Genomic DNA, 11,906 nt, shown 5'->3' on the forward strand with positions numbered 1-11,906 from the left:
GGTCGCATATATTTGTTCAAAATCTTTTGATCAAAAACGGTAATGATTCATAAAAATTCATTGTCAGTTTAAACCACGTTTTCGCTCAGTAAAAAGTATTAAAAAAGAAACGTACACATCCCACATTTTTACATATACAAACTCTGTATGTGTGTGTACAATCATTTACTTTTGTGGGGATCAACCAACAAATGCACACACTCTCAGAAAAAAGGTACAAAGGAAGGTACTTTTGTACAAGTGTACCTTTTTTCTGAGAGTGTTCGAGGAAAAAAAGGCTTAATAAGCATGCTAAATGTTTTAATGAAGATGCATAGAACATTTTGTTAGGGTTAGGTGTATTTTAAGGGGTTTAAAAAAACTAAGTAATTGGACGTCCCAAGCATGGCTTCACAAAGGGGTAACAAACAACATCACTGGCCATTGCACTTTTGTCTCTGAGTGGATTTGTGTGCTACTCCGTCCTTTACGTCCCTCAATCCAAGTAAGCATTTAATGGTCCATGACTAGGCCTGGTGGTCTCAAAAAAATCAAAAGACAGAGGGAAAGAGACAAAGAATGTGATAAAAAGACTTTACTGATGGATGTAAAAGATTCCCTGTGACAGGTGAGTGAAAGAAGGTCTCCTAAAGAAGCTCTCAACAAACAACAAGAACAGACTTGCTGAAACTCGCAAGCTCTGCTTCTGCTTCACCTTGCTCTTCACCTTGCTCAGAGGTTGCCCTTTCACTGACACGTAAACTTTGTTTAGCATTTTTCTGCTTATGAGAAAAACAATCCAAGAACATATAAGGCGATTGTGAATAAGGCTATATTTTTTCTTTTGCTTTATTATAAATACTATAGCATAGTCCAGATTATTGAAAAACAAAAAATCAGACTGAAATATCTGATGTTTGATTGCAGGTCTGAGCACAGTGTGTGACGTCCTCAAACTCTAGATGATATGTGAGATTACTGAGGCTTTAGAAAAAATACCAGAAAGCAAGAGACTTCCGGAAAAAACTCCAGTTTAGGAGAAATACATTAAATCTTATTTGTGTTTTATTATCATTTTTTATTAAGATGTTCTGATCTCAAAAGATGGAATGCATCATCAAGAACATTTTCGATCTGTAACGAGTCGCAGATCAGCTCAAGAAGACAAGTCAAAGAAGAATAGTTCTCCTTAAAGGAACGCTGTAGTTCACCAAAGACTGAGATTTTGCTTGAAAAAATCTAGGCACCCTTCACATGTGTTTTGACTGCACTCGGACCTTCGTGATGGTTTATATTAGAACTCAGAAGAGGCAGATGTGCAGACGATTGGGGTATCTCTCCCTCTCTCACACTCACTGAGATGTTATTGTCCTACATCTTAAGATGGAAGGTGTTTCCTGTGCCTGTTGCTGATTAGGCATCGTACATCTCCCGTCTGAAAGAAAGGCTAAAGAGCAGGAGAGAGACAGACAGGGAGGGGGAGTCTGCTGGACAAGGTCAAGCCCTCGCAAAACACTCCCAATCTCTGACCACGATGCCTTTCCCTTCATACAGTAACCACACAACAAAACACACACACACACACACAAATGGTAGTGCATGTGGTTTACAGAGACTGTATTTTCTTTCCTCTTTGTCTAACCCTACAACTAAACTTCATAGAAAACTCTCAGTAGTTTTAGATTTTCAAAAAGAAAACAAAAGCAAAAAACTGTTGAGTTTAAGCTATTTGGTTTAGGAAGTGTCCTCATGAACCATATTAATCTGTACACACGCAGATATTTCATCCTCATAATTCAGAAGTGGTTTTAGGGCTCAATTTAGTCATTAGACAATAAACAATATGAGTTTGAAATATTTAACCCAGCACAATGGTGAATTGTTTTTATCTGTCAGTTGTTAGCTAAATGTATCAGCCATAGTGATCTCACTCTTACTAATAGTAGTCTTACTAACACAGCTATTGTTCATAAATGAGTACTTGAAGCAAACACACACACACACACACACACACACACACACACACACACACACACACACACACACACACACACACACACACACACACACTTACCTCTTGGATCAAGCAGACCTCTTTGAACAGAAGTTGAATCAGTTGATGAGTAAGATGGTGTTTGATTTTCTTTTTTTATTATTTATTTATTTGTTTTTCTTTTTTGAGAAAATTCTTAGTGTTTTGTGTCGATTTAATGAATGTAACCAAAAAGGTTTGGTTACCAAGAGTCTTCTTTTGTTTTTGTTCAGTCATAAATATTTGGAACTTTACAAAGGGGAAAATGTTGGGGTGAAAAGCTGATCTTGTAAAAAATAAATTCATATTCAAAAATTATTAGATTAGATGTGGGGGAAAAAATTCAAATATAAGGTAACACTTTGTTTTTGTTCAAGTTAGACAGATTGCTGTTTATAGTTAACTTTGCAACTATGTCAACTTCCAGTCATTAGAGTATTAATAGATACTTAATATCTGCTAACACAGCATTCTGATGGTCTACAAAAGACATTGTTATTTTGCAAGCATGTCAACTGCAAAGGTACGTATGGTTAGTAAAATGTCTGAGGTGGATTTCAGAAAAACCCGACGGAAACATTATGTGAAAAAAATGTGAAAAATGCGAACAATGACATTTCCACCACAGTTTGTGCAAATTTTCCCCAAAACGAGGCCAGACTTGAAGAAGCCCATAAAAAACAAACGCCTCTCTTACACACACGGCAAATCCCAGTTTGTCGCTTGTGCACATTCTGGGTCACAGTTTAGGGCTCAGTTCTGAAAACAGGACAGAACCCCACCTCTAGGCATTGTGGGAACAATAGCAGGATGGGAGAACTAATTGAAGTAACAGCATGAGAGAGTTACAGCGTGTGTTTGTCACAGAGAGAGAGAGAGAGGTTAGAATCAGTTTGTTGTGTCTAGAGAGGTGATTGGAGTATACAGTGATAAATTTGTGTGTGTGTGTGTGTGTGTGTGTGAGACTCGGTTATATATGTGTTTATGTGTGTTTTGATGTTCATGAGTGTGTAGGCATTACAAGCGCTGTGAAAAAAGCCACAAGTTTATCTTGAAATGTTTCTTTTTTTGTTTATTTAATCTGTAAAATCATTTCAGAATGAGAACATGTTTAATTAAATTGCCATCTATCTATTAAAATAAATATGTTGGGGGTACATCCTTTTCACAACTATGTGTGCGTGCTCGGCCATTTTTGAGGGTTGTAAATGACTGTAGATATGCAAGAGAGTGTGGGAAAGTGTGTCACAGTTCACCCTAATTCAATAAATCCCCATAAAATACTTTCACTTATTGAAATTCATCACTGCTCTACTGTCGTTTCCTCTCTGTCCTCCACTCGGTCTAAAGCTATTTCTTTAGGAGACAAATAGACGTCAACTGAAGAGAAAAGCGTCTTCCTAAACGATAATAGGACACTGTTTTTTCTTCACTGACCCCAATTCTCAGAGTGAGAGCTGAATCCGCTGTAGTTTGAGGGGCAGGCGTGCTATGACCTGCATTCTCCCTCGAACTTCTCTTTCTGACGCGGGTTAATGAAAGTTTTCACTGAGATGGAGAGCTGGAGGGCAAATCGGCCTCAACTTTGTCACAGTGTTCAGTTTAGTGTACGCCACAATGCCTGCAGCTTACGAGGTTATCCCAACACACACACACACACACACAGCGATCTGAATTCTTTTCTGTTGTATTTGACCCCTCACCTGTATGGTAATTTGTAACAGGAGGTCAGAAAATGGGGCCCCGAAGACAAGCCCCAACACACCTGCGCTCTTTCTGACTCACTTCACCTTTGTGTGTGTGTGTGTGTGACTTATGAGACTAAATGGTGACAATGGTGATGTTGATGATGTGTTAATGTTCTCTCAAGAAATAATGCAATGGAAACCTGAAAACACGTGTTATCTTGAGCGGTATTGCTTCTCAAGGAAAATGGGCTTGTTTTAGGATGTTTTTACTGGTAAACCAGATCAAAATACTGATTAACTAAATGAACATTTAGACCTCTGCAGTTGCTGTATGACCACACACGGAGCAGAAATGAACAGGCCTGTCAACACAGAACGCCACGTGCGTGTGTTTCTCCACGCACATGCATTGCACACATTACATGAGCTACCACTTCTTCCACGTCTGCCCCCTATCTTATGCATAAGGGACCAATTTAGGTTTGGCACACGTCCAAAAAGAACAGAAAAAAGAGTGAGAACGTGAGAGAGAGAGAGAGAGAGAGAAGCAGAGTTGGAATAACGGAAGAGAATCTAGATGCTTAATTGATATGAAATTGTCAAATTTGTGTGTAATTTCCAAATTGCATCCTTTTTTGCCTCAGTGCTTCCTGTGTAAATGCATGTATAAATTAAAATTCATACACATTTAGACTGATTTACAGAAGTGACATACCTTGACAGATCATATATAGCTTTATTAAAAAGAATTAAAAATATATTAAAATTCATATAAGGGAAGGGAGGGAACAAAAAAGTCCATTCGCAATGTATAGTAAGAAAATAAAAAGTATAAATCAAAACCAGCAACTGGAATAAAATAGCGTGCGATGGTGTAAAAGATCACATAATAAATCAAGTCTTCCAAGCAGAGACGCACTGTACTTTAATGTTAATAGCTTCCAGTCAAACTCAGCATTTCTAAACCAGATATATTGGGATTGAGAAGAACCCGTGGTGCTCCCTCTTTAGTGTCATTCATCTCTTTTTCCCGTGGCCATTACTCAACCCTTGACTTCCTTTAGGAGGAGAACCATTACACTCAAAGTACACACCCATACGCTCCAATACTCTTCTATTACACAGTCCGTACACCCTAATTATAGGAAATGCACACTCAAAAGCACACTAACTGCATACTAGTATTACAATTCCACTACAAATTACTCTTGGAAGTCTTTAAGTGCACAGCTGAGCCCTGCAGGCATTTTGGAGATTATGAAAACACTACAAAGGCTCTTGTTTAATCCAGATCAAAATTAACTTCTATTACTTAGGGAAAGATTATTTTAAAACCACTTAGTATATACTAGTCAACGCATGCACTAAAAAAACTCAGAATACCCTAGCAATCCCATAGCAATGCACTAAAACCCACTCGGTGTACGTTATTAATTTTATTGCATTGCAAAAAAAACACCAACAACACTAAACACCACTCCTAGCAACCTAGCAACACATAGAAACACACACAAAACCACATACAATACTAAAATTACTAAAAATACCATAGCAACACATTTCAAAACACCCCAGAAACTGCATAGCAGCACACTAGATACCACCCAAAACTTAAAAAACCACCCAGACACCATAGCAACCACCAATTAACTCACTAGAAACCACCACAACACAAAAATCTATCAACGCACCTTAGTAACTGCATAGCAACACACTAGAAACCACAAAAAAAAACAAAAACAAAACAACAACTCAGAACACCCTAGCAACTACATAATAACACACTAAACTACCCACAACACTAAAAATGACTCAAACACCCTAAAAAGAGCAAAACAACACACTAGAAATAATCTTCAACATTAAAAACACCCTAGCAACAGATAGAATTAAACTAGAAACCATCTACAAAACTAAAAACACATCAATACACTATAAACCCCAAAACACCTAGCAACAGCATAGCGACACATTACAAAACACACACACAACATCCTAGCAACTGCATAGCAACAGACAGAAAAACCGAACACCCTGCAAACGTAAAAAAAAGTCAGTCAGCAGACCTTAACACAATTATTTACATGAGAAAGTCCACATACATACTGACAAGGAACATGTACAGTGACTAAACTCTAAACTCTGCTTAACATTTAGAATATTATATGTTTAATTTATGTCTGTTATCAGATATTTTCCTCTTTTTTTTGGTCATTTGCCCCAATTTCCTCCTTATCTGTGTGTTTTATCTCTGTAGAGGAGGTGCGGGCCTCTCTGATGACATCACAGAGCTGGCCCGTTGCCATAGCAACATCTGCGCAAAGCCGAACCGCACGAAACACGACATCTAACTTATAACCACAAACTTGTTTTCTCATACACGCTTGTGTGAATGATCCTGCCCGGCTCACAGTTTACGCTGCAGGCTGAAGCGTGTGATGGGATTTTTCCTCTGGGGAGAAGAGCCGCATGAGGGAAACCTCCAGCCGACAGAGATGAAACCCTCCGGTATCGCATGACACACAACTGCGCGAGTGTGTATTTGTGTAAGTGTGCGCTTGTGTGGGATACATGCGGCACTATTCATTTTGTTAACCTCTAATGGCGCTCTACTGATTGACATCAAAGACAATTTCTCCGCTGATTGCAGTTTGGGCATTGTGTCTTAATATGGTCATGTGTGCTTACAATCTGTGTGTGTGATGAAATCTTATGAGCACTTGGCCTCAAAGCAGTCAAATATGCACACGCTGGACCCACATGCTCAAGTCAAGGACTTCAGTGGCGTATGCCTATAATCAGTGGGAAAAAAAGAGCATTGGGGTTTATAGGCAATCTGATTATAACGGAAGGAAAGAGTATATGAGAGGCAGAGTGCACCTGTGGACACATCTTGAATCGCCATAAAAGCTGAATGACTGACCGGATCAGCACATCTGCCAAAAAATATTATTATGAAGGATGCTAGCAGGAAACACCTTCACCTTTTCACCATTAAATCTTACATTACTCCATACTCATATGCACACACAGACATTTGTTTTATTATAGTGGAAACTTCCCATTGACTACTATTGTTTTAATATCCAGCAGCTCATAGCTGTTCCACATGGGTGTCATAATCATAACTGGAACACTCTTCAGTAAGTGTGTGCGTGTGTGTGTGTGTATATATATATATATATATATATATATATATATATATATATATATATATATATATATATATATATATATATATATATATATATATTAATTTATTTATTTATTTAAATTTAATATATTTATATATTGCTAATTATAATATATTTGCTAATAATATTATATACACCATTCAATATATATAATGTAATTTATACTATTATTATATAAGTCATAAGAAATTAGAATAACACAATTAAAATGAACAAAATAAGTTAAAATAACACAACAATAATGATAATGATAATAATAATTTGATAACATTTAAGACAATAAGATCTCATTTGTTATATTTTCAAAATGTATTATATTTGCACATACATACGTTTATAAAATATGTTTACATATATACATTTCTATATATATATATATATATATATATATATATATATATATATATATATATATATATATATATATATATATATATATATATATATATATATATATATGTGTGTGTAAGTTAAGCAACACACATACTTTGCAAAAAAATAAAATGAGCAAAAAAACAGGAACTGTGAACAATGTATCATCAGTGTTTTTGGGCAACTCACCTGTTAATTTAGATGCTAGCATCCTCTACTGTAAACCAACCCATATCAAACGCGCAACACACCTTCCCCAAAACACACAATCGCAGGATGTTTCATTGATTCACGGACCATTTTTTAAACAAAACATCTTTAAGAAGAGGAGCCAGTTGGGATGAGACACTTTGGCTGCTTGTCAATAACAGCAGTCAGATTTAGTGCATCTGCATTTAGTGCACAGCGTATTTCCCATTCTCACGGGCCACTGTATTTATTAATACATACGCAGACACACTCAAGAGCTCCTCCAAACGTGTCACAGCCCACTCAGTATCCGCTCTGCCTTCCCAACAATGCCACTGTGGTGACCTTTGACCCCACTGGGTTTGAGCTTACTTCCTCTGTTGTGTGTGTGTTTACTTTGATGTGACCCGAGGACATCTTTCTGCCAGCTTGTTTTCACACAGGAGACTAGTAGGAGCTTCCTACTCTTCAAACACACACACACACACACAGACACACACACACACACACACACACACACACACACACACACACACACACACACCAACCAGCATCACAGGATAAAGAGGTACAATTTGTGCCATACTGGTAAAAGCTCAAAAAAAAGGAAAAGAGACAGTTGTTTTGTATCCTGCAGGATACAGCTTTTTTTGTGTGTGTGTATACAGCTTTTACACTTTCACTGCACGCTGACAAACATCCCATCCTACACTAAGGATATTCACTCTGAATGAGAAAAAAACTATTTGAACACAAAAGGAAATTAGTGAATGGAAAAATAATAACTGTAGTCCTGGGAAAATCCCTTTTATGTTAAGTAATACTGCCTAAGAAGTGATTGTAGAGCCATCAGGATGATAAGCGTAAAAAATATAAAACTATAATCGATCACATAATTTTTCCATCATTACACACGCACATATGTCAGATTAGTAGCATCAGCAATAGCGTTAATATATTAATATTAATTATGAATGTCCTACTGAAGAAAACTACTAGTTAGTAATTATCTATATTTATTTTTACCCCCCAAACTTTTGAATGCTATTGCGTGTTTTATAATGTTGTGTAATACTGTTTATCATTGGCAGGATGTGCCCCCCATGAACGTCAGCGCTGGTTAAAGTACTGTATATATGACATATGGAAACACACGTTTAGACAAAAAGGCACACAAACACCCCTCCAGCGCAGCATCTTTGAGTACTAACACGCAGGGTAGAGTTACTGTCTCTTCAGGGAGCATGGAGACAGGACGGGGAGACACATCAGGGCGTCTGCTCCTCCTCGCGTCACTGATATCTACCATATGTGTGTTACTCATCACCTTATAGAGTACACACGAGCACGCACCCACACGCACACACACACACACACTGAATAGATACCGGATGGGAAGCTAAAAGCTAAAAGCTAATCGATTCATTTCCAGGCAATAGTTTGACTCATAACTTTAAATAAGTAGCCTAAGGCCTGATCTCCGGTGTGAAGACGTCTGCGCAGGTTTCTGGAAGCCTCTGGCGCTGATGAATTGCTTTATTCAGGAGTCTTCCTCCGCTTATCACTTCTCTTATCTGGCACAGACAGACATGATGTCAGAGCCCAGGAGCTGCCATGCTGTGACAGCTCAAGCGTCCCGCGTCAAGCTGAAGACTGAGACGCTCGTGCTTTTCACAAAAGACGTTTGAGATCTGCTTCTCAGAGATGGGCATTCGTTTTCGGTTCAAAGTCAGTCACGTACAGTCTCGGCAGTTAACATCCTCTCTTGTAGACTTTGGATGCTCCATTAAAAACATTCTTGTGAAACCGAGAGAGTTTAAAAAGCAATACAAACATTTAGAAGAATCTGAAATCAAAGCAAGGTTTTCAGCTTGCGAATATATTTTCGATCTGTCTGTCAGAGACAATTTTAACTCCAAAAACAAAGACTTTTTGGCTTTTGCTGTCTCTTTTTTTTCTTTACACACAAATCCAAGAATTGGGTTTCGCAGATCTGTGGTGTGCTACTGGTGTTTAAGTGTCAGCTTTCAGAAACTGTGTGACAAGGAAAGATTTTTGTGCAAAAAGAGCATACCTATCATCAGAGCAATCTGTACCAAGCCTAAAGTAATTCATAAAGATTTTCATGTGGTGCAATGACCTGGTGTTCAGTTTATTGCTAATGCATCAGTTATTCATAATCTGATAACATATATGTTAACTACATTAATGAACAATAATTCTACTTTTAATAACCTAAAAAATGGTAATGCACCACAAATTAATATGAACAATGATCAACTGTTATTTTATTAAGTGATATTAACAAAGATTATGTTAATATATATATATATATATATATATATATATATATATATATATATATATATATATATATATATATATATATATATATAGAGAGAGAGAGAGAGAGAGAGAGAGAGAGAGAGAGAGAGAATTTTGTATTATTTAACAACAACCTGTTAATAAATGCTAAAAAAAAGGTTCATTCTTAGTTCATGACACTAATAAATAAATGTCTTGAACTAAACCTCACTGTCAAAAGTTCCCATTATGATTATTGATACTATAATCTGCTTAATTGACATTAGCTTTTCATAAAACCGATTAAATCAGCCAGGCATTCATATGTAAACTATTACAGAGCAAATAGTTTGAAAATACAATCAAGGAATTCCGGAGATTCCTGCTCATTTGGACTGCTTCGCTTCTCTAGCAGCGTTCTTGCATCTGATTGTGCTTATCCCGATCTCTGCTGGAGTTTGATTAGTTGGATCAGGTGTGTTTGTGTGGGGATAAAGCCAAAACCTGCAGCCCCCGATTGCCCCCCGCAGAGTGCAGACCACCCCTTCTTCGAGAGACAGAGATAATAACTTTATGTTCCGACCGTATCTCGCTTTTTACATCATTCTAGTGATCTCAGTAATGACAGTTTTTTCAGCGTCTTAATGAAGATTAGCTTTTGACCACTGCGTTGTGAACTGCTTCAGTCTCAAACTCCATTGCTTCAGTTTTACCGGCCAAGTTTCCTGTTTTGTCCGACAGGAGTCCTGTATTTTTGACTGACAGACACCTGATGGAATGTATTAGAAGAGCTGAGTGAATGAAGCCAAAAAAAATCATCTTCCCGAAGCTTCATCTAATGCTGAAAACTGATGACGTTGCTGAATTATGTTTAAATGTGAACGAGAGTGATTTTTCTGAGACGACTTCTCTTTAGTGTATTCGTCGCGGTCAGTCATGTTGACGTACGAAATCCTTTCACGACGTGAGGAATTTACATGCAAAGATTCCCACAGAAATCTTTATTCTGTCTGTTATTTTTGCTCTGTGCCGTACAGCTGCTCTGCTCTCAGGCCAAATCGGTCAGAATGAAGAATGGAGCCGTCAGGCGCCTGTGTGAATGAGGACCGCTTGATGAAGTCAGACCCAGAGAAATATGTGGCATTATCCTGAGGCACGTCTGTCTTTTTTCACAGGTAGGAACCTGTAGCACCTTGGGGTGAAGTGAGAAGTGTCAGACCATGATACGCAGCTTAAAAAAACGTCTGTTTCTCACCAACGCGCAAGCTAGCCAGTCAAATATTCAATTAATTAATATTATGTTAATTTTTGGGTGATCTATTTCTGTAAACCTACAATGTATATTACAAATGACGGATTTTAACTACAAAAAATGCAGTTCCTTTAAACTTTATCAAAGTATCTTATATTCTTATATATATATATATATATATATATATATATATATATATATATATATATATATATATATAAACCGTACTGCACGTTTCTCTGCGGTTTCAATATGTGAGCCCTGGCACATTTTAATTACGTTGATATACCGAAAAAACCTACTATATATAAAAACCCATAGTTATGAAGCTGGATATGTGTGATGCTAACGGTCAAAAGCATCCCAGCGTATTAATATAGTTTTGAAGCCATAACATGACATTCTTCAAGTAGTTGTGTTAAAATTACGCTTTATTTATCAGAACTGTAAACTTGTGTGAAAAGGAACAGAAGGTGTCAGATTTTTTCGGCCTCTAGTGAAACTGCAGTGATATGTACATCTTGGTACGTATTTCACGTTTTGCTAAAAGTGCATCTAGGTATGTTTGCGCCGTGAGACCATCATCATGTTACAATGATTTCTGAAAGACTGAAGTAACGATGCAAGCTTTGCACATGCGAATACGCTTCGAACTGATCGTCAGCATTTAAGCTGTAGTTTGACCTCAGGCAGTTGTCACCGGTAATTTGTGACCAGAGACATGGGTTTAGACCTCCGACAGAAAAAAAAAGCAAGGCACTCTCTAATTTGCTACTTAGCACAGGCCATCGCAGATGACCCAGAGCATTAAGGTCTCAGCTTACACCAGCCTCTTTGATGGCTTTCCTTACGGTAATTGAAGCACAGCAGTGACAGAAAACAGACACGTTCTGTGA

This window comes from Puntigrus tetrazona, chromosome 8 (genome assembly GCF_018831695.1).
Source record: "Puntigrus tetrazona isolate hp1 chromosome 8, ASM1883169v1, whole genome shotgun sequence".
Taxonomy (NCBI): Eukaryota; Metazoa; Chordata; class Actinopteri; order Cypriniformes; family Cyprinidae; genus Puntigrus; species Puntigrus tetrazona.